Source organism: Triturus cristatus, chromosome 1_2 (assembly GCF_964204655.1).
Source record: "Triturus cristatus chromosome 1_2, aTriCri1.1, whole genome shotgun sequence".
Taxonomy (NCBI): domain Eukaryota; kingdom Metazoa; phylum Chordata; class Amphibia; order Caudata; family Salamandridae; genus Triturus; species Triturus cristatus.
The window spans coordinates 745,545,273-745,568,802 of record NC_140580.1 but is presented as its reverse complement, the minus strand read 5'-3'; positions in this window follow the sequence as shown (position 1 = coordinate 745,568,802).

Sequence of the window (23,530 nt, the reverse complement as noted above, 5' to 3'; positions counted from 1 at the left end):
AATTTATCAGCCTTTATATTTGTGTACGATGTTCTTGACCTAGAGCCAATGTGCAAGTGGAGGCACATCTTACTTACAGTACTGTGCTTTGTTCTCGCTTTTATAGAGAAATATTTAGGATGTACCAGTGATGTCCAATGAATTCATATTAAATCAACTCCTCTCCATCTGTTGAAGGAAATAGGATTGATATGCAGTGCCAAAATTCATGCATCGGAAGTTGTTTTGGGTAGTACTGGTGTTGTAAAAATGAAGAAACATATTCAAGATGACTTCCGGTGGCCAGGTATGGACCTGGAAGTGAAGAGATGTGTGAGAAATTGCGGCGAATGTTCAGTAGTGACAATATACGGAAGAACAGGTTAGCACCAATGTCTGTAGGGATTTGCCCAGTCGTCCTTGGGTAGAGGTGGCAGTTAATATGGGGTCACTGAGAGCAGAAGGTTTTACATCTTATTCATTAATTGCTATTGATGTTTTTTCTCAGGCCAATAATATCGTGTGGGCTGATACAGCTTTGGTTGCTGTCCCAAGGTGCTTTGAAGGAAAGTTTAGAAGAGTTGTACCAAAAGTAGTATTGAATGATAATGGCATTCAGTTGTGCTCCAAGGTGGTGGACATTTTTCTTAAGAACATAAAAACTGCTCTTAATATCACTCTGAGATGAACAGGATGATAGGTTTAATAAAGCTTCTAAGTAAGATATTGTGTTGGCCAGGATTAAACATTGAACTGGAACAGGTAAAAAATGCCTACCGCCTTTCATCACATTTGACGATTAGCAGGACTCCCTCCATGTACTTTAGATGTCGTAAACACAATTCAAAACTAATCCACAGTGGATGAAGTGGAGCAAGAGGTTAGTTAAAGTTTTAGTTTTATGTAAGCTGTCTAATGATGTGAGATATTCCATAACAGCTACTCTGAAGTAGAGTTCTGAAAGTGGCAGTTGCTTAAGAGCTGGCTGTGACTGACTCATCAGACTCTTGGTGCTTTATTTCAAATGTTATACTAAATGGTTGAGTTAGTGAGGATTCTGCCACAAGCTGGAGTCTGAAGGATTGTGACAAATTAGTTTATATTAAGAAAATAAGGCTGTCCTGATGCCCCAAATCTTTTAGTGCTTTCGATAATCTCTTGTATTCTCTATCTGAAGACATGGTGAGTAATCCAAAGCATGACGTCAACAAATGGTTTGAGTTGTTTATGCAGAAACTGGCCAATGTAAGGTATCAGAAACATACTGTTAAAGAAACCTATCCTACAAGGCTTTTGGACATTTGTAAAAGAAATTAAGGATATACGGTTGAACAAGTTGGTGCATATATGCTTCGGAACCCTGACTAATGAAATAAAGTTATAGTGTCAGTCAAAAAGACTTAGCAAAAGGTCAGAATAGAACAAATAAAGCCAGAGGGAAATAAGTTGTGGTGCTCTCCAGTGAAAGCATCCAGACAGCAAGGCTTTCAAAGACATTGGAAAATCTGTAGCAAAAACTGTTCTCAACTTTACTTCAAGGCACGGAGGTTAACATTATGCACAACCTCTTTTATTGCTCCACTCGCAACAGCAACAATAGAATACATTTAGAACTTTAAAACATTCTAATAGTCTGTAACCTAGGAATACGCAGCTCTCATACTTCTTTTGTTGCTGCTACTCACAAGATAAGTACTCTCTATTTGAATGCTAAATATGAGTTAAAAAAAATAAGTGTATTTAGGTCTCGCCTAGGCAGCGCTTGCGTTGTCTCTTCGACATGCAGTATTGAAGATATGGGCATTAAGCTTCGCCCATGTTCCACCCATCTTTACAGTTGGCTCCTCTTACCGTCCTTTGTAAATTATGGCTTTTGATTTGTCAATAGGCTGAGTGGTCCCTCCTTAGTACCTCCCTCTCTCCTGTTGTTACCTCCCATAAGGACAGACCCTCTTACATGTGACCTTACTCTGTAGCTTTCATTAGCACTTCGGGAGAAATATTGCTGTTCGGTTGCTTCTTTTATATCTAGCCAGATACAGCACTGCCTCTTCAAAGCAGTACTTTAGCGTGCCCACCCCCGAATTTTAAATACACTTTTTTTTCTTCAAACAGCCCACACTTCAGCAGTGGTGGCCGCACACACCACTCGCAAGATGCAGCTTAAGCAATGGCGGCAGCTTTTTGTTTTTATTTTCCGCGCGCCATGAGCGCTCTCAGTTTCACTATAGCGGCTATTGTGAATAAAACTGCATTCTGCCTGCTTGTAGTTTATTGACTGCCCAGCTCCGGGTGAGAGAGCACTTCCTTTCATAGTCTGCTTTACATGTCAGCGTACGAGGTACATGAGTTGACTGCAGCACTCCTGGTTTCGTTTCTTTAGATGTGCTCTGGGCCTGCATCTTTTCATAGGCAGATCTGTTTCGCTGTGCATCCAGCTCCAGCGCTGGCCCGACTCTGCAGCAAGCAGTCAGCCTCTTGTGTCACTACACTGTGCCCATGGGCTCTCGCTGCGTAGGTGTCTGCTTGTTTTTATTTTGTTTGTGAATGTTCGATTTACTGTTGATGGAATGGAACCACTAGTTTATGGCAAGGATTATTAAACTCAACAAGTCCCCGAAGTCTGTCATGTTTTTACCAATAAACAAGATTTAAATGTATTCCAGTTAAATTCTTTCACTTAAAATAGCAGGGAGAATTTGAGAGCTGCGCCAGGGCGGAGAGGGGCCCGGATGGAGTGAGGTCACTTATAACAACAGCAAAGAAATGCTTGGTACAAATGAGGTATCAGTGATATCAGAAGTGCCTCCAGGGAGGGGGGTCTGTCCAAGGAAGACCGCCATTCCTTACAAGGACATGCTGTTTCAACATCCCCTCTGCCTCTCAAGGCAGCTCCAGCACCCTTCACTTCTTCCTGCAGCATACCCAGAGCAGGCCAGTACCAGGTACTGTGCTGAGCTCTGTTTATTCATGCTTTTTGGTGTAGCGCTGTATACCACGCAGGAGTTTCACATCACTGATCTCCGGCCCCACTGTGTTTCATTTGTGCGCAATACAATTTCATATTTGTCATGCACGCATCAAGGCTAATCTGACCTTACCTGCCTGAACAAATGGTCTTATAATTATGTAACCTACTGGCACTAATTTATTAACTCCCTGACAGGATTCGAACTTGTGATCAGAAGGTTACAAACAGCTCTTCATCGATTGAGAACCACCACTAAGGAATCTTAACAGCTCTTTCGGCCATAGGCAAATAGGGATGGCAGCAAGGGTATTTTTTATTTTTGTCTTATATATAGCAAATTCGACCTGAAGGTATCAGACAGCTTTACATCAGCGCCAGTTGCACTTTAGAGACAAATTCATGCTGTTAGGCACGGGTACATTAAGTAATTTGTCCAGAATGTTTTCATCCCTGTTTGTGTTTCTTTTCCTTCTCTCCATAAACAATAGTCGGTGCCTGAAAATGGGCCTGAGGATACCTTGCTATTAGGTGAACCTGGAGACATTTATCCTCACATCAACTTGCCCTCAGCACTGCTCTAATCAAATCCTGTGATCTTGTCTCAAAAGTGCCTGAGGTACCAGCCTGTTCTATAAAGAGCACTTCGAGCTCCAGGTGAGATCATGTGCACTAAGCATGTTGTGTGTAAAACTCTGCACTATTTCCTGCAGACTGTTCAACGCTGTAGCACATATATCAACTTACAGGCATTTTCAATGCAATAGGTCTCACATTTACGAGAGTTTGAGCTATTGTCATTGTAAATGACAATGCCTATGTTTTGAAGAGCTGCAGGGGTGTAAATGCCCACTTTGGTCTTAGAGTTCTTGCTTACGAGAAGTAAGGCTGGCAGTAAAAGAGGCGCAGTTACTGCCAGCCTTGCTTCTCATAAGCAACAGCTATAAGTACAAAGTGTGTGTTTATGCAATGCTTTCAGGTTTTCAAAACACATAAATAAAAGGCATTTCAATTTCCAATGCCAATAGCTCAAATGCTTGCAAATGCTTGTTGCATGTTGGTTTGTTGAAAAGTTTCATTGGAAGTTGTATGATGTGGTTTGTGATTGTTTAAAGATGTCAGAACTGTATCAGCATAGTTAGATTGAAGACCGAAGAATGAACCCTTTTTTCTAAAAATTGAGGGTTTTCCACTTTGTTTAGCCTATGCGATTGCGTATTAGCTCTGGGTGTGCAATAGTGGAGATAAGTGGACGGTTACATCACGCTTACGGACCAGTGTGCATAGTTCAAAGGTCTCACTTCTTCTTACAATTTGTACAATATTGAGCCTTGAGAAAGTCACGGTGGTGACGAAACACGCGTTTGCTGTTCCTCATGTTCTTTATAACAAGGACTGGACTACTATTGATATCATGGAAGAGATTTTATGATTGTGTTGAAAGGATCGAAATGTTCTATTACTTGTAAATTCTTTGTACTCATTTTCTGTACTAAGTCTGATACGTTGCCATCATTAAATAAATCAATGATTGTTTAGATAAATGCACTTTCCGTTTTTCCTGTGTCACGAGAAACTTGCCTTTTCTTCTTTTTTCTTTGGGTCAGAAGGACAGATTACTGTCATTAATTTAATCTGAAATACTGTGAGTGCCAGGGTTTTCTTTGTTTGTAGTTCAAAGAACGCCAAGTCAATAAAGTGAGAGCCTCTTGCACCGCGTAGATTGCTTTTGTGTATGACTGGCCCCGCACAAAATCCGCTATGATTCTCTGACCTGTAACGACGTAAGAGCCTCTTTTGAGATTCGCTGGAAGCCTGTCGCATGCAGTAATGGCATCACGCCATGTTGGGATTTACATGATCAGCGTGTCGGACATTTTAAACCTCTAACTACAACTGACACCATTTTTCTAAAACAGGGAAGCTTTTGACGCATGGGTTACACAGCAGATTCTTGATGGGCAGGTTTTATTGGGCAGTTGTAGATTTTTTAACAATTTAGACTAACAGTAAGTCAGAAGAGCAGTTAGAGGGAAGAGTGGAGGACAAATTGGAAGGAACTGTTGACAAAGCTTTAGTAAAATTGATGAGGTCGATATCTGACACCATTGATAAGAAGATTGAATTCCTATGGCCAAACACTAAACAGGATTTTTAAGGCTCCGGTTTCAAAAGAAATCCGAAGTGGTGAAGAAACAGGTTTGGTAGGAAAGGTTCAGAGGAAAAGAGCTTCGAGGCAGATTTATCCTGGCAAAACAAAGAATGCTAAGGCAAGGTAGAATAGGTCAGTGTCTTGAATTGTGGCATTGACGAAATGATTAGTGTGACAGGGACAGAGGATGGGCATGATAAAGGCCCGAAGGATGTTCCACAAATACGTGTTTTTGATGAGGTTTCAGAGGCGGAAATAGATTTGTCGTATTCATCAGATTTTGAGTCAGACCAGAACATGGTAGAGGTCAAGAAAATGGGAACATCAGACGGGGCAAGTAAGGCATAGATACTTAATTCATTAGGGGATGAAATGTTTGATCCTCTATTAATATAGCATCCTATTTGCCAAGAGTAGGCGCCTTCACAACATGTGGCGAATTATGTCACCTGGTTAAGAAGGGAGATTTCAAAAGAGGTCAGATCTCGGCTGAGATCTGAATGCCCACGACCATCTTTACCAGATAAAGTTGCACTGACCACAGATTTGGATGCTAAAGTTGTAGCATTCATATGTGAAAACGTGAAAGATAGATAGGAGACTAAGATCCTACCAGGACCATCTTTTAGATGGGATTGGACCCTTAACAAAACGTTTTGAAAGTGCTGAGGATGCGTAGTTGAATGAAAGACCTGTAGATCCAGGGGAATTACGCCAGTGGGTCCTGAGAGCTATCTACTTCCTGGGGAACCCAAATACAGCATTATTAGAGAGGGAAGAGCATTATTTAAAAAATTGGCCCTAAGCTAATTCAGTAAGTAAATAAGGAATGGGAACCATCTTCGCAGAGTTGTCTGTTTGGAGATTACTTTATTAGAGAAATGGGAAAGTAGGTTAGAGTTTTTAACTATGTGCAGAAATCACAAAAACATATTAAGGTGTTTGGAGAGAGAAATTTCTGTTAGGGCTGGGAGAACAAGGGATCCGCCCCCCGGCTGCGGACAAGGACCAACAATGCCCTTTTTGGAGCATGGCGCAAGATATGGCCAGTTGGGATATGGAGTCTACCAGGGTTTTTACCAACGAAGACAGCAAGGTAGAGGAAGAGCAACAAGAGAAGATAGGCTTCAAAGAAGATTTTTTACAGGTAAGAGTTTTACGAGACCATTCAGATATTCCAGTAAAGTTGTATGGCAGACTAGCCCAATTTTATGGGACTTGGAGGAGAGTGATTCAGGATCTATGGATTTTAGAAACTGTCAGGGGATGAAGGCTGGAATTTGTTAGAAGCGCCAATACAGAGGAGGGTCCCTCAGTTGATAATTTTACAGAAAAAGAGAGGAAGTTAGTACCAAAAGAAGTGGATAATTTGTTTGCAAAGGGAGCCTTAGCGAAGGTCGAAGATGGTATTCTGGGTTTTATCAGCAACATCTTTTAGGAAGGGAAAAAAGACAAAGGGATGCACCCAGTGATAAACTTAAGAGTTTAATGAGTGGGTAGTGTATTATCACTTCAAGACGGAAGGGATCCATCTTTTGAGGATTGTGTTAAGGAAAGGAGATTGGTGAACAAGGTTAGATCTGAAAGATGCATATTTAACAGTTCCAATTTGGTAGGTGCATCAGGCATTCCTTCAGTGTAAATGGATGGTAAACTTGTGGGAGTTCAATAGTCTCCCATTCAGTCTCTCATCTGCACCTTTGTGTTGTACGAAGAAGCTTTGGCCAGTAGAGATTTGGTTACGAGTGGGAAAATTGATAGTATACCTGTCCAACATTCTATTAATGGGTCAGGACAAGGAGGTTGTTTTATAATGCACAAAGATGGCAATGGTACTGTTGGAGTCCCTGGGGTTTGTGGTAAATAGGCAGAAATAGTGTTTGATTTCGAGTTGGGAAAGTCAGTTTCTATGATTTGTTGTGGATACGATTCGAACAGAGTTGAGGTTGCCAAGGAAGAAACTGAAGAGGCTAATAAAGGAGTTGAGAAGGGTATTGAAAATGAAGGAAATATTATTTTTGACATTTCAGGCCATTTTTCAAGGAACCCTCTACTGTTAAGCCCTGCAGAGGCTGAAAATGAGGAGTTTGAGAAGAAGTTGGTCATATTCTCAGAAAGTTGTATTGGATCAGGAGTCGAAAGAGGAGAAGAGTTGGTGGCTCAGGAATGCAGAGGCTTGGAATGGCAGAGCTATTTTCGGGGAGGAACTGGAGGTAGTGATAGAATCAGAAGCAAGTTTGGAAGGATGGGGTGCGAGATGTGGAACCTTATCAACGGGTGGTCGTTGGACGGAAGAAGAGAAGAATTTGCATATTAACTGTTTAGAGTTGTTGGCAGGTACATTTTCAATTAGTTGCATTATTCAGGGAATGGTGAAGTGTTGTGTGATGCTACACATGGACAATGTGTCGGCAGTAAGGTATGTCAGCAGTAAGGGTGGACTTCGATCAAGGGTTTGGCAGATCTAGCAAAGGTCTTTTGGGTATATTGTTTGAGCAAAAGGATATCAGTTGTGGTGGAGCATATTCCTGGTCCAAGCAATGGTGCGTGGTGGATTGGTTCTTGGAGATTTTCAACTATTTGAGCAAATGGAGATTGGACAAAATGGTATTTCTGAGGATTCAGGAGATTTGGGGACCTTCTGTATTGGATCTATCTGCAGACAGACTGAATGCTGTAACCAACGTTTTTCAGTTGGAGACTGGACCCAGAGGCTGGACTAGCTCCATATGCTTTCCCACCTTTTACAATGTTGCCAAGACTTCTGGTGCAAGGAGACAGTAGTTGTCATATCGCCAGCCTGGCGGTCACAGGCATGGTTTCCGATCATGATTAAGATGGAGGTAGATTATCCGGTTTGCATTCCGAGATTCAGGGATTTGATTCTAGGACCTCAAGGAGAGTACCACAGACTGGTGGTGAAGGCCCACTGGCCTTGATTGCATGGAGGAACACGAAAGACCTATAGATTGGTACGGCAAAGACCCATTTCAACCGATGTAGTTAATGTGGTTAATTATTTGACAGAGTTGTTTGAGTCAGGACTATTGTATAGAACGGTGAATGTCTAAATATCTGCTATAGCAGCAGGCCACTCTTTAGTAAATGGGGGGGGGGGGTGTTTTACAGAATCTGGCGGTTAAAAAAAATCATGTGTATTATGAGGGTTTTGAAGACTACAGTAGCTAAGTATACTTTGTTGTGCGATGTAAGGCAAGTTTTATCTGTAGTAGAAAACTGCTGCAATAATTTAATTTAAAGCCTGAAGCAGATTTCTTGGAAGTTGACTTTGTTACTGTGCTTGGTGTCTTTTAGAAGGACATCAATGTGAGGGCCTGGGTGTTACAAGCAGGGCTTTTCAACCGGAAGGAGTTTGTTTTCATTTTAAATGAAGAGCAAAGACTGAATTGAAAGAAAAACTGTGTGTGGTCAACTGCTTGAAAGAGTAGGAGAGGAGAACGAAGAGTTTGAGGGGCAATGGATGTGGCTGAACTGATATCTTAGAGATTGCCACATAGACCTGTATCACTGGCAAATTTGGCGAGATAGATGAAAGTTAATGAGAGAGGCTGGTGTAGATGTAAGCAGATTTGGAGTGCACTTGGTTAGGGGTGCATCAGCATCAAAAGTTTTCATTTTGGGTGGAGGATTGCAGGAAGTTTTAAGAGCTACTGATTGGTCTAATGAGAATATGTTTAGAAGTTGTTGCTTTAAGCTTGTAATGAGCGCAATTGATAATGTGTTAACAGGACTTTGCACTTGGATAATGTTAGCCTCTGTACCTTGACATAAAATGTAGACTTTCCACAGCCTGGTGGGCAAACAATCTGGATTTCCTTAAAGAGACAGAAGCTAAGATTGTCACGCTGCTGATGTTATTTGAAAACCCACCCTAATGGATTGATTTTTGTTTTAATATTTCAGATGTAAAAGAGGACATTGAGGACAGGAGCTGGGATAGCGGCAGAAAAAAATGATTTTTTCTTGCTGGAGTTTTTGGCATTATTCAAATTTAAAGTGTTTTTCTTATCTTGTTCACAGCATATAAAGAAGAAAGAGAGCTAAGTGGTCCTAGGTTTTAAAGACTATTAGAATGTTTTAAAGTTCTAAATTATTACTATTGTTGCTACTGTAAGTGGAGAAATAAGAGGTTGTGCATGATCTTAGCCTCTGTCTTTAATAAAATCAAGATTTTCTGCCCACCAGGCTGGGGAAAATTTATATTTTTTAGGCAAAAGATCACAGTTCCTGAGACAATTTGGACTGAATAAGACACTCCATTGCATGATCCAAATGCAAATTCCACAAGTAGACAGCAAGACAATATACTAAAGGGAATCCATTCACTCACTTCTCTCACAGTGATAGAACTAATAAACTGTATTAAATTTCATTTGACTCGGGGGCCAGGTAAAAACATGTCAAAAGCGTTGGAAAAGTCTTGAGATACATTGTACATTTATTATATCAAGCGCTGTGTTACTAATTGTATTATGCAATGAACACCAGAGGTGGTGAGATGCACACCGGCATAATCCAATTTTATCGATGCTTAAACCAATTCAGAACTTTATCGGGGTGCATGCTTGCTTCGCCCCATTGCGCTGCAATATCCCTACACATGAAGGAACCTGAATTGGGTTCCACCAAGCTGCACAGCCACATGACTGAATGAATCCAATGAATTAAATTCAAATCATTTTATCTTCTGTTTATCCATATTTTTCACCAATGCTTTTGATCCTTCTTTCTTAACTATTCATTCAATTCGTTTTATTCATTCCAACACTTAACAAAGATATTCGCACCAGTACAGGCGCTTAAGTAGGTTCCACATGTCATGATTTTATTAGAAATAACCCAATGCATTTCGGGATGAATCCCTTCGTCAGGGGCATCTACAATACAAAAACATAATTTTATGCTTCACAATCAACATTGTGATTATACTCACAATTGTATTAGCAAACAAAACATTTTTTTACTCAAATTATTTCAACCATAAACAATAAATGTAGCACTACAGATTTATATGGCTGACTCCATGAAAATTGAGAGTTATAGCACCAATCCCTCTTCCAAAAAGCACCCATGCTCTTATCGACAATTGCATATAGCAAGTTAACTCTTGATAAATCCAACCCCTTTGCCATATTAAAACACATCACCTATTCGTTAATCCTGCGACTGCTATAATCTTTTCCAACCCTACCGCCTATGTGGTGTGTCCCATCCCTTCTTAAAAACCGGCTGCCAAAATGCAGACTTCTTTTTTTAAAAACAACATGCCAAATTATATCACATCACGTTCAACTTTCCTAGCGTGCCGGGGCACACGTATTCCTTTCAATAAAAACCGAAACCATCAGAAAGTTCCTATTCTGTATTTTTTGTCCCTCCTTAACTACCCCCAGGTGGTTGATCACGTGTGCCTATACCAACATGTAAAGCAGAACTAATTGATGGACTGTTTGTAAAACGTGCACCTTCACCCCCTTTTTTTTAAAATTCTTATCTGTATAAACTGCACGTCCCAGAATGCAATATAACACATCCCTCTCAAGAAGGTGCTTTTCAAAACCCCCAATCATCAATCTAATTTAACAGTGTAACCGCTAGTTATATTAATAGATGAACAAAACAACCGAACCCCATATTGATCTCATACTTTGTTAAAACAGTCCATCTTCGTGACAATGATGAAAGCTTCTCTTTCCTTGCAATGCCTGTAAACTTCACCTGCCAATAAATAATCCATCATGACCGGAAACCCAACTCCTGTGCCAGTCGTCGTCAGTTACGTACTATTGTGTCCTGTGTTTACTTGATGCTTGCTTTTACAGTGTTTTAACAAACATAGGGATAACATTTTAGAAACCACCAGAAAAGAGAACAACCCAGATGTCCTGACATGTGTAAGAACTTACAGTACAGCCACCAATTTAGGGAAAAAAGCAGTCAACAAGCACTGGCACATCTTGACATCAGGAACACTCAATTGGCCGAAACCGAGGTTTGCCAACAAAAGATCCAGGAATGTCCGTGACCTGATAGTCCACACAAGACCACCGCCGAAAAGACCTCAAAGGGAAACAGTAGCAAATACGTGGAATCTGACACTGATTACTGGACACTATCCATGCAGATCCTGCTCCGTATGCAAGCTTACTAAAGTCACCAAGAACCTACAATTAAGTGAACATTTTTTATGGACCATCAGACAAAACACAAATTGCAACACAACCCTTGTTATTTACATGATTACCTTCCCCTGCAATTTAAGGTACATTGGCATTACTTGCCGAAAAGCAAAACAGAGAATCTGCGAACACCGGAGCAACATCAAATGCGGCAAATCCACCACTAGAATGAGCAACCACTTTATAAACATGAAGCACACCACTGAGGACATTAAATAGGTCATTTTGGAAACACTGACCACGAAGAATAAAAATATTGAACAGATCCTTTTTGAGAAGGAACAGCGGTGGGTATACCGCTTGAAGACCTATGATTGAGGCTTGAATGACACCATACCATGGCTCTCAATAATTTGCTGAATTCTCATAACCATATCACAGAAAAGACGAATAGTTATTCTTCTTTCTCAGTTTCAGACAGAACGCTATATAGAGAGAATCCGACTAATTAAGAGAGGTGATATCTATTTTACCATCGGAGTCCACAATCACTTCTCAGGACTGCACCAAAGCATCCTTGCAAAAAACTACAGTTACCATTAACAGACCATCACATTACATTTCTTTACTAGATGATATTTTTGACAAAAAGTGATTTTCAGTCACATAGCCTCTTCTTTACTCTTTAAATATGGGGATTTTAGTCTATTTCGAAAAACAGATTACAAAAAAGTATATCATATAACACCTTTCATTTTTTTGAGTGGTAAACTCCAATACATCATAATGAAGTCTTTCTTCTATACCAATTACAATGAGTGAGCTCAAAACCTCCTTAAAAGGCAAGCACTTCCTGCCCGTGTTAGCAATTCCAGGGTATGAAGGGAAGAGTCAGCACAAGCGCAGACAGGACATCGTAAAGGTAATACTTCCTCTAGACTCTAGACCTGTTTCTCCCCCCCTCTCTGAACCCATCGTTCTCACTGACCTGTGATTGTTTTTTCATAATTAGTCCTTCCTCTCTACCCCGTAGGAGTCAAAATTGTCTCCACTGAAAGGTTTTTCCCTTTTCTATACATACACTGTTTTTCAGAACAGCTGTACGCTCATGGCCTCACAGCCATAACCATACACGCGCTGTCAATTAGCCTTTATTAGCAAATGGCGGCTACATAGCAAACAATTTACTATATATGTCTTTTACAAAAACTGCACGCACGTGGCTATACAGCCCAAACATGCGCGAGTTGACAGTTAGCCTCCGTTTATAAGCTACAGCGAGATAACCATTTGCATGCCATCTATTTGCTTTTAGGAGCCGTAGTGGCACCAGCGCACTGGTTGAAATGAACTAAGTGCACCATTTAACTATTAAGCACCGCGCACTCACAAGCCACGTCTCGTAAGAACCTATTAGCCATACGCATGTGCTAGACATCGCCCTGCACAAGCATCGTGCATTGGCTGAAGAAACTACTTACATAATTCCATCATCTGTGATTAAAGGGAACTCACGATGGCTCATTATGGGCCACTGTAAAAAAAAAGAGCCTTTTACAAGCTCCACACTGAATAAGCAATACTACAGCTTAAGCAGCTGGAACTCCTTAATTCAATATCATTTATCTATGCCACCGTTATGTACGGAATGAATAGCATTCAATGCAAAATCCACTTTTGGGGTGCTGCACACCACCTCGGGATTCTACTAGGTAAAAAGACAGGCCAAACCAAACTTGCAATACGATTCCTATTGATTAACAATGTGTGCTTTACATAAAAAAAACTTTTAATCCTATTGTTTTGAACCAATAAAGGAACGTGCACTCAGCATTTTTATGGAAATCCTGCAATTGCTAAGATTAGCACATTTGGGCAGTGATAACCTTCACATCAATATTCAATTCCCAGCGCTCCTTTTCACACAACCCTCGTATAATACCATTTCCCTTGCCTTAAGCGTGTAGCGACAATCTTACTATAGTCTGAACCCTATGATTGTATCTTCCAGCATTACTCAGCTATTCCTACAAATAATGAATAGTATCGCACTTATATCGTAATGTACAAAATGAATACATGATTTTTTGTCTATAATGTCTTTTATCTCTCCCAGGTATAGAGCGTAGTAACTTCTATAACCCATATATGAAGATGAGCGAATGGGCTCAGTGATGAAGCAGGGTGAGTAAATTTGCCTATCCTCCATAAGCTACTTCGATGGTAACTTACTTCGATTTGGTCCTGAAGAAGGCCCACAGACCAGTGAGGGCTACCAAGGGCCGAAACATGTTGACCTATTAAGACCTACAATCAGGTGCAGTGGGACATGGACACTTCCACTGCAGAGCCACCAATTCACCACTTTATTCTTGCCCCATCCTTGGCAAAAAAAAGATTTAACCGAGGACAGGAGGCAATTCTAACCTCACTCTTCACAACACACCTTCGCACTTACTTTTCACAACTGTCGAAAAACCAGACCATGTACCTCCAGGTGGAGGATAAGGAAATCACTTGGAGAACCGAGCACTCAAGTGATAAATGACCCAATGATGATACTACTTACTTAACAACAGAGCGGAGAATCAAGCTCTACCGCACCGTATGCTTAATGTTATAGAGGGTCTTCACCATACAAGAACTTTAGGCCCTGGTCAGAACAGGACATGTGATTCATTCCCCTTTAATTTTTGAGTATAACTTCCACAGCCTAGGTACATTTCTTACCATAAACTAGGGACTTATAAGCAAGATAACGATACCAATTATGAGTATGCAAGGGTAATGTTCAGAGTTTTAAGACCAACGAAAGATAGCATCCAGCAAAAGGTTAAAAATCTTGGGTGACCATGTAGAAAAGGCAGATATCATACACTAATGCAATCAGTTGAAATACCTCTATGGATTTAGCAAACGAAGCGTTCTCAGCTAACAAGAAAACTTGTCTGTAGAGCAGTCATTATCTTGACTCTGTCGATAGCTGGCACAAGGTCTGATATTGCCTTATATAGCCTCTGATTGGTCTTCCTCTTGAAGTAACCTCAAATACAAGGTGAAAGGGTCAGATCTTATTTTTTTTTCTATATTATCTTTTTATTGAGTTGTATATTGACAATAAACAAAAACATTGTGCTCTCATTGTACATCCCCAAAATCATGCCTAGCAGCAATAGATTTGCATCTATTTAATGTATCCCACCTACCCTTCAGAAAACAATTCAGCATCTGGAAATATTAACATAACTATGAAACTTCATTATAAAATCTGTGCCAGTTCCAACATATCCTCCCATATTTCCTGGGTCAACCCTAAGCTTCAGATACAGTGCCAGGCTATATCGCTCTTCTCAATCACAAACCCAATCTTCCCAAAGTTTTTTCAGCATGTGTAAATCTCTAATCATTGACTATATTGAGTAGGGGTATCTTGGAAGTAAGGACAATCAGACAAATGTTCCCTGTAGGGGGCAGAATTGTACAGCTCCATACAGTATGCAGAAAGCCGCCCCCTGCTGCACCCCATCTAAGACAAGCGGGATCTGGTGCTCTATTCTTTCGCCATAGTCGTTGTAGTGTTATGTATATAATATATACGAATTGAAATTGAATTAAGGGACATTATGTAGTTATCACCGACTCCAGAGATCCCATCAGGCCCATTGGCCATTCAGCATCATCCATCCACCAGAGATCACCCTCCCACTTCCCTTGTAGTGCTGGGAAAGAATCTGTAATATTTATGACCTACAAAGGTTGTATAATAGATTTTGTTGCTGCACTCAAGGAGGAAAGCCATTGTCCGCTTTATTCAAGGTGACTACATTTAGGCAGATAATTGATAGCAATTAAGTATTGCTGAAAGTTACGCTGCATAACATTAAAAGTGGGAGGGGACCAGCCCTCTTGCAGTTCAGTAAATGATTCAATGCCTGAGCTGCCTGCAATATGACCCAAAGAGGTGATATTCAATGAGTCCCAACCCTGAAGGCCTTGAATGCCGAAACGTTGGCAGGATTCCATTCCGCAACAGAGTTTCACCCATCAATCTACCCTCCCACCAGAGATCTATGAGCGTACCTTTCCAAATGTTTTAAGCTGCCAAGTTCAAGGGAGGGGCATGCGACAGCAGCTTGCCCCCCTAGATACATTGGATGTTGGGGGCGGGGGGTGTACCCATGACTCAAAATTCGAGTCTATAAGCAGGGTATCAGTAGGACGATAGAACCAGTCATTAAGGACCAGTAGATGACATGTTCAATGATATGAAGTCAGGCCATTTCCTGCCAGCCCACGTCATTTGAGTTGATTAGCAGCATTTTGTGAATGCTACCCCTTGGGGCCCTCTGCCCCATATGAATGCAGTGACAGCAGATGTAAATAGTTCTAAGGTCGCTTTAGGTGCGTAGCAGGAGTAATTTTGTAAGATGTATAACAACCGGGGAGGGTGACCATTTTTCGTAACACAACCTGCCCCAACAAGACAAAGGAAGTGAGATTATCGCTTTTAGTCAGGGTTACCATGTCCCGAATATGAATGCTGAGATCATGAAAACCCATTGGTCACTATAGTCATGGCTGTTTGGGGGTGCTCATAACATAGTCTGACCTGGCTGTCCCACAGGAAATTGTTTAGTCTTGTGACAGCCTAAAAGTATAAAGGGTATCCATAACATTCGGTCCGGAAATATTGGGGTGGCCAATTTTTATTAACAAACCATCCATATACAGGGATACCCGGTCTTCATAAGTATCAGACCGTTTAAAATGGTTTATTTGTGAGTAAGTATGAAGTCAGTATGCCAAGGGCTCTAACACATGTGCAAACAGCGGGGGTGACAGTGGACACCCCAGTCGTGTCCCTCTCTCAAGAACGAATGGTGCAGATAAGACTCCTCCAGTTCTCAATCGAGCACATGGTTTGGTTTACAGGAATTCAACATATGACAAACAATGTGTGCCAAAGCCCAAATCTTCAAACAAGGTGAACATATATATCAGAGACACACAGTCAAAGGCCTTCTCGAAATCCATTATCATCACAGCAAATGGCTGCCGCGGCTGGTCGGCAGCAAAATTGCATTGTGTAGTCAACGAATATTATGTCTTGTGGACCTATGTCGCATAAAGCCACTCTGGTCCTTGTGAATCAGATCAGAAATGACCGTGGTGAGCCAAGTCACCAGAATTTGCCAGTATTTTAGTGATCAATTAAATATGCCTATATGGACACAGAAGTGCTGGCGACCTGCTTTAAGAATAGTGTCAATATAGGATTCTGAGGGTGACATTCAGTTCAGAGCTTGACCGGGGCGAGAGCAGAGCGCTCCCCTGTAAGCAAGTTGATTATCTATCAGGAGATCCCAACACAATAACCCAGTCTCTACCTGGCCCAGTTCTTTTCTATATATCCGGGGGAACCAAGCCACAGCACCACCACTGAGGAGTCTGTCTCCAGCATGATGGCCCACCCTCTCTGTGCAGGCTTCTCTTCCATCCACTGCCAAGAATGTCCTGGGGCGTCCCATACTTCTCAACCTTTGTTTACTAGAGGCAAAGGATGTATACTGTTTTTGGACCTCTCTTGCGTAGCCTAGGAAAATCATGATGGTGTGAGAATACTTGACGCTGTCCTTTACCCTAACAGTGAAAGGATATGAATTATTTTAAAGCATAGCACTTGTCTATCCCAGAGACATGGTCCACTGTTCCTATTCACATGTATAGGTATACTAAGTACACCATCGAATTTATTTCAAATCAAAGGAGTGATCTATCAGGGAGCTTAGCTATTTAGGTATATGTTGATCTAAACTGTCAAATATTCATTGAAACTACCCAAAGCTTGGCTACATAAGTGTTCTGTTTGTCTTTCCAAACCAATCACAAGATAGCTGTAGTCCACATTTATAATGAAGGCTTTACATCTGTGAGCCTCACAATCAGTCTCAATAATACAAGCCACTTTCTGGTGCTGCTGTTTATGGCAAATTGATTTACTTTATGACTTTAGCAGGGGATTTTAATGCCTCATCTTAACATATTAGGATTAATTAACAACTCATTAAGAAAATAGTTGTCAGGCGGATTCCTTTTCCCTCATTTCCCCCTGCAACTCACCCTTCAAGGGGGCTTATTACCACTATTCATCAATGACATTTTTCTATTGCCTACATGCCTACAAGGGAAGATTGATTTCTGGTTAACTCCCTCTTTTCACATTCAACTCAGTTTACAGTCACAGCCATATTGATTTTATATGGAATAAAGTGCTTCCTATTATTCATTATAAGGCTAATGCAAGTCACCAAGGAGTTCCATGACCATATAGAGGGATGAAGCCGAAGGGCAAATTCCATTATACCATCATGGAACTCCAAGATAACTTGCAATGTCCTTTTAATGTTTGGCAGATTGGTTTTATTCCTTATAAGACATGGTCTTACCATCACCCCTCCCACAAACTGCTTAAATCCTTAGTATCTTGCTTGTTCATGTTCAGACATGAAGAATAAAATCAGAGTCTTTACTGCAAAATTTAAGACCCGAAAACACAGTAGTTTTTGGCAAAATACATCCGGATCAATTTCATGTCAGTTTAAAAATGCTGTGTTGAAAGGTGGAAATATTCTAATGTTCCTGCAATGGCCCATAGCATTGAAAAAATAAACTTGTTGCCATAAATATCTCCCTCCGCTGTACACTTTTCATTTCAGAAAAGCAGATCGTTAAAAAAAGAAAAGCCAGTTCCAGTTTTCCTTGTACAAATTGCAGCTGCAATTTTATTAGAAGACGAGAGGGTCCTATTATAAGCAGTCTCATTTCTTACCATTTATTCACACAGCACTTCAACAGAACTACAATTCCCACACTCCTATTCACCAAGACAGGAAGTGTACACAAAAAGGAAATGCAGCATGCTGCTATAAGTTAGAAAGTCCCAAAAGTCACTTCCTCTTTTCTTGCTGCTGAGATTAGTTGTTTTCTGCATGAATTGCTTTTATATGTGTTAAATCTGGGCGATCGAAGACAGTGCGTTTGTTGTATTGGCAGGAGTTGAGCTTCAAAGTCATTGTCAGTTTCATGATGAGTTGGGAGAATGTTCCTTTGTATTGGCGCGCATTCAGAGAAACACATTCCCTACTTTACAAATGGCCTGTGCATACGTCTTTGTTGTAAGCAGAACAATATCTGCGTTTTTTAAACTCCAAGTTGTGTAAGCAAAGCAAACAAATGACAATTTATGTAATCCGGAGAACACTCAAAGGTTTCTTGTGTTCTCTGTGTTTAATTCAGATCGATTGCCCAGCCAACATGTGTTTCGTCCGGGTAGTAACCCAAGACTTCTTCAGGGCTTGTAGGCAATAATGCAAGGTGGTGATCGATCTCTCCGCCGGTTGTAATTCCGTCCCGGCTGGCCTGGGAAATATTCCTTCTTAGGATAAGTGTACTTATCCAGAGATCAGTGCATCTGTCGACAATACCGAAGGAATGTTCCTCCTAGTCGGCGCCATAGGTCATACGGTGTGTGGGTAGATACTACTGGAGCCGGCTACCATGCAGGTGCGTGGTCCTGAGTAAAGCGCGTAGGAGCAGCGAGTGCGCTGCACGTTCTGGTGACCAGGGGCGATAACTGTAAGGACTATTTCCCAGGCCAATAAAGCAGAGTCGTTTCCACCTCCATTCCTGGTTGAGTATCTTAAAACAAGGATGAGGGCAGCCAGGGCTAGGACGAAGCTGAGTCCAAGACCCTCTATTTCAGATATAGTGGTGTTATCCCTGCTACTGACAATAAAATGGTAACCTTTTTAGGCAGGGGAGGCAAGAATCCCAGTTTGGGGGAGATGACCTAGGCGTCCACCAGGACAAGCTTTTGGACACCTCAGGTCCTTTGATTAAGATATTATGCTTGGTTGAATCAGCTAAGAATTCTGGTGAGCCGTTGGATCCAGATGAGTTCTCCAAGTTGCCCAGAGCACTCCAGCCCATATTGTCCACGAAGAATTGGGTGTTCGACACATGACGGATAGGATGGTAGTCAAACCCCTAGTTTGTTGGGTAAAGATCTGGGCAAATGAGGAGGTGGCTATAAGCAGGCAGGTTATAGAAGACTGTCTCTCTCTTGACCCTGTGGCTGCGACCACAGGTCTCCACAGGACACCCTTCATTTCGTATTATTATGTCCATTTTATTCACACCCCCAAAGTCTTTTCCTAAAGGGTACTTTAAAGAAAGCTAAACTCAAACAAGGGCGGGTGGCTCTGCTATTCTTAAAATTGGCCCCAGATACTTTTACACTGTTTTGTATTACCAATTTTTTAAGGGCTGCTTTTAGATTAAGGGCTACAAGGGGCAGTGGCTGTCCATAGATCCCCTGCCTGCCATTCTTTTATATTGTTCGAATAATGGTTCCATCGTTCTTACATTTGATAACTTTTTAATTATGGTGTGCTACAGGCTCAAACCGAGTTTAAAGATGAATTAGACTGCCGAGGGATAGGCCTTATGTGACGTATATATCTTTTATTTATTTATTGAAATTGTATCGTGTAGAACCCTGTCTGATGGATTGTCTTTTTAAATCTGTACCTGAAACCTTCTTTTTTTGATATGTTGTCTCATTTATGGTATTTTTACATGCCGAATAAAGACTGTAATAATAAAATAAAACAATAAATAAAAAAGAGTTCTCCAAGTGGGCTCAGAGAACAATTTGCTTTCAGGGAAATACAAAATACGGGTTGTCTTGCAAGAGGGGAAAATAATTGCTCTTGAAAATAGACCGTAAAGAGGAGGAACCCAAGGTAAAAAATTCCCCCTCCTTGTGAAGGTAGGGGGTACATTTATCTTGTTTGTGCTAAAAGATCTATGGGTTTTCCAGGCAGTGCGAGGGTTCAGAATAGATTTCTATGTCATTCCGGTACATTGCAAGCTCCCTACCATGTTCCAATTCTCACAGAAGAATGCAAATCGGATTTCTATAGAGGTCCAGTATTTTTGGGCAAAAGGGCCAATAGAAAATGTGTTACAGACATCCCAGTGGATTTGTCAACAATATTTCTCTAGTTCAGGACAAAAAGTGCAGGTCAGCGATAAATTTAAAAGACCTCAATACTTCATATGGTAGAGGCATTTCAAAATGGAACCCATCATCAGTCTTCAGGACATCATACTTCCAGATTGGATGATGCTTTTATACCTGAAGGATGCCTATCTGATGGTCCCAATAGGTGGAGAACACAGGACATTTCTTCAATTTTATTGGCAAGGTCAAATTTACAGGTTTAGGTACCTTTCATTTGGTCTGTTGGTTGCTCCATAGTGTTTAATTAAGCTCCTAAAACAAATGGCAGCCACCCTCAGATCTCAATGGGTAAGAATAATAATATATCTGGGTGATATGATATTTCTGGGGCAACAGAAAGATGTGTTGATGACCCAGGTACAGAACGTGGTGGATTCGATTCAGACTCTGGGATTTATAATAAGTGAGACTAAATCAGATTTAGCGTCAAGGAGAATGGATTTTTTAGGGTTCCTTGTGGACTCAGAGAAAGATACTTTACTCCTTCCAGATTCAAAGCTAAACATTATCAGGAAGGAGCTGAGAGGTGTTAGCTTAGACTCAGATCTTTGTCAAGCAACTGGTAGGGCCGGTGGGTCTCCTGTCTACATCTATTCAGGGGTCTTTCCAGGTCTCAGTCAATACAGAGCATTACAGCAGTTAAAAATCAGGCATGTTCAGAGGATACTCAGAGATGGTTCCTTTAAACTAGGATGCAAGAGCAGAGGTGGTATAGTGGTCACATCATTTAGAGGCCTGGAATGGAACAGCCATACAATACAATTTATAAAGCGCACAGCTGTTTCCGAAAAAGCATTCTGGTGTTCATCCGCACATTCCCAGATCTTGTTTTAGAGTCAGATACAAGTCTGTAGGGATGGGGGGGCGGGGGCGGGTAAGGTGTGGACTCTCTAGACTGAAGGAGGATAGTCCAAGAGGGAGTGATCAATGTACATACATTTGTAGAGCTTTTTGCAGGCTCCTTTGCAATCTAGAGTTTTGTAAATCAAGGGCAGGTTATGCTGTGCTCCTTCGAATGGACAATGTAGTCACAGTAAGATACGTAAATAAGTTGGCAACAACAAGGTCAAAAACCTTTAGCAGAGTTGGCCAAAGCCTTAAGATAGTTTTGCCTCCAGAAAGGTGTATCCTTGGTAGCACAAAATCTCCCTGGGTCAGACAACAGGTTATTGTACCTATGTTCAGAAAATCTGGACAACAGCAGTGAGTGGAGCTTAGATGGGCAGGTGGTCATGGCGGCTCTGAACAAAACATGGGGTTGTTCGATATAGATTTGTTTGCTTCAAGGCTAATAAATCAGCTGGACAGTTTTCTCAGAAGGAGCCCGGATCCAGACGCCTGGGAACAGATACCTTTCTTTAGTATTGGCCTGGGGAATCATTATGCTTTTTATCCCTTTGCCATGATCTCCAGATGCTTGGCCCAAATTCGCAAGCAGTTGACAGTAGTAGCCCCTTTGTAGCCAATTTGGTTGTAACTGTCCAAAGACTGCCTAATTCATCTTCTAGTATTCCCTCGGTGTTGAAAAGGCCTTGCGGTCTGAGCCCCAGCCATCTAGCTCAGGGAAATTGGTGTTGGTGGCATGGCAAAGACATGGTAGGACTTTCAGAGTCAGCTTCTGGGTATATGTAAGCTTCATGGTCTTGTGGCACAATCAAAGCTAATACATCAGCCCGGGAGGTATGGAATGGCTGGTGTGTGGAGTGGGGTTTGGATCCCATTTCAGCAATAATGGATCTTAGTGGTTTAGAACTTCTCGGCATTCGTGGCAACAGCAAAAAGTCATAAAGGACAATCAATGGGTATAGATCAGCTGTATCGGCTGGTCATCAAAAGATTGATTGGAAGCCTATGGGGGAACATGCGTTGGTGTGTAGATTAAAGGGTGTAAGACAGATGGACCTTCCCAAGCCTAGGTGTTCAATCATGTGGAATGTTCATCTAGTTTTGCAACTCTTTTAGTCATGAGATGATACAGAATGGTTGTCTTTGACATTATTGTCTGTTAAATTGGTCCCTCTATTATGTTTGGTGTCCTTTAAGAGGATTTCAGATGTTAAGGCATTGGATATTTCTGAAATGCATTGATTTCCCACGGAGGGGAAGAGTTTGACATCATTAAGCATACTAAGAACACCTCAAATCTGGTAGAGTTTCCTGCTTTCACTGCACTCTCCAAGTTGTGTGTAGTTTTATGGCTTACACACTATGTAGAGTTAATAAGATCTTTGAGGACAACTGCCCACAGTTTTCAATAGCCTTGCAAAAGCCAATCATGACAGTATCTGCAACTACTTTGATTAGGTGGGTTAAGGGTGTGAAGGACATGGCAGAATTGGATACAGGTAACTTTGGGGCAGACTCGGCTAGGGGTACTATAGCACCTAAAGATTTGTGGGCTGGTCCTAGGCTGAAAGACACTTCACAGGCAGCAGAATGGTCTAGTCTTTCAATGTTTACAAACTTTTACTATAAACCAGTTGAACAGGTTTCAGAAAGAGTTGTGAATATAGCTTAAACACGCATAACATGAGTTTCCTATTGTGTAAAAATATGCAGATTCTCCTATCTAGTTGTGAAGGAGAGGCTTGATTTTATTAAAGACAAAGGGGGCGATTGTTATCCCACCCTTTATATTTTCCTGCCCATGGGATTTTTGGTAATGAATTTTCCATTGATTGTAGTGCAAGCCACAACCAGCCAAGAGGTGGGCAGAGCTGGCAGGATCTCTTTGAGGGAAAAGATACTTGTTTCCTGATGGGGAATACTGAAGTTCATTTGGAGGAAAGTGGGAAGCAAGAGGAACTAATGTGGTTGCTGTTGGGCTGTTTGTTGCTATTTTTATTATTAACATTTACACACGGACTATAAAAAATAGAATGTTTTGGGAGCCATCCAGAAAATAGGAAGTGACTTTAGGGCAGCCTGCTACTGGCTCTGGCAGCAGGCACTATGATGTCAGAACTTAACTATAATACCTTATTAGAGTTCAGTGGCTATGCTATTTCTTTATAAAAGGTGACCAGATGAGTCACAAGTTACATGTAATAAGTACATTAGAGATGGGCTTTTATACAGGGAGTACAAGATAATATGCATTAAACAATACTAACACTGGCTGACTGGCATTTAATGCTAGACAAGGCAGGCGTAAATAGGCCTAAGAGTGGCCATGAGTTTCTGACATTAACATCAGAACACACTTT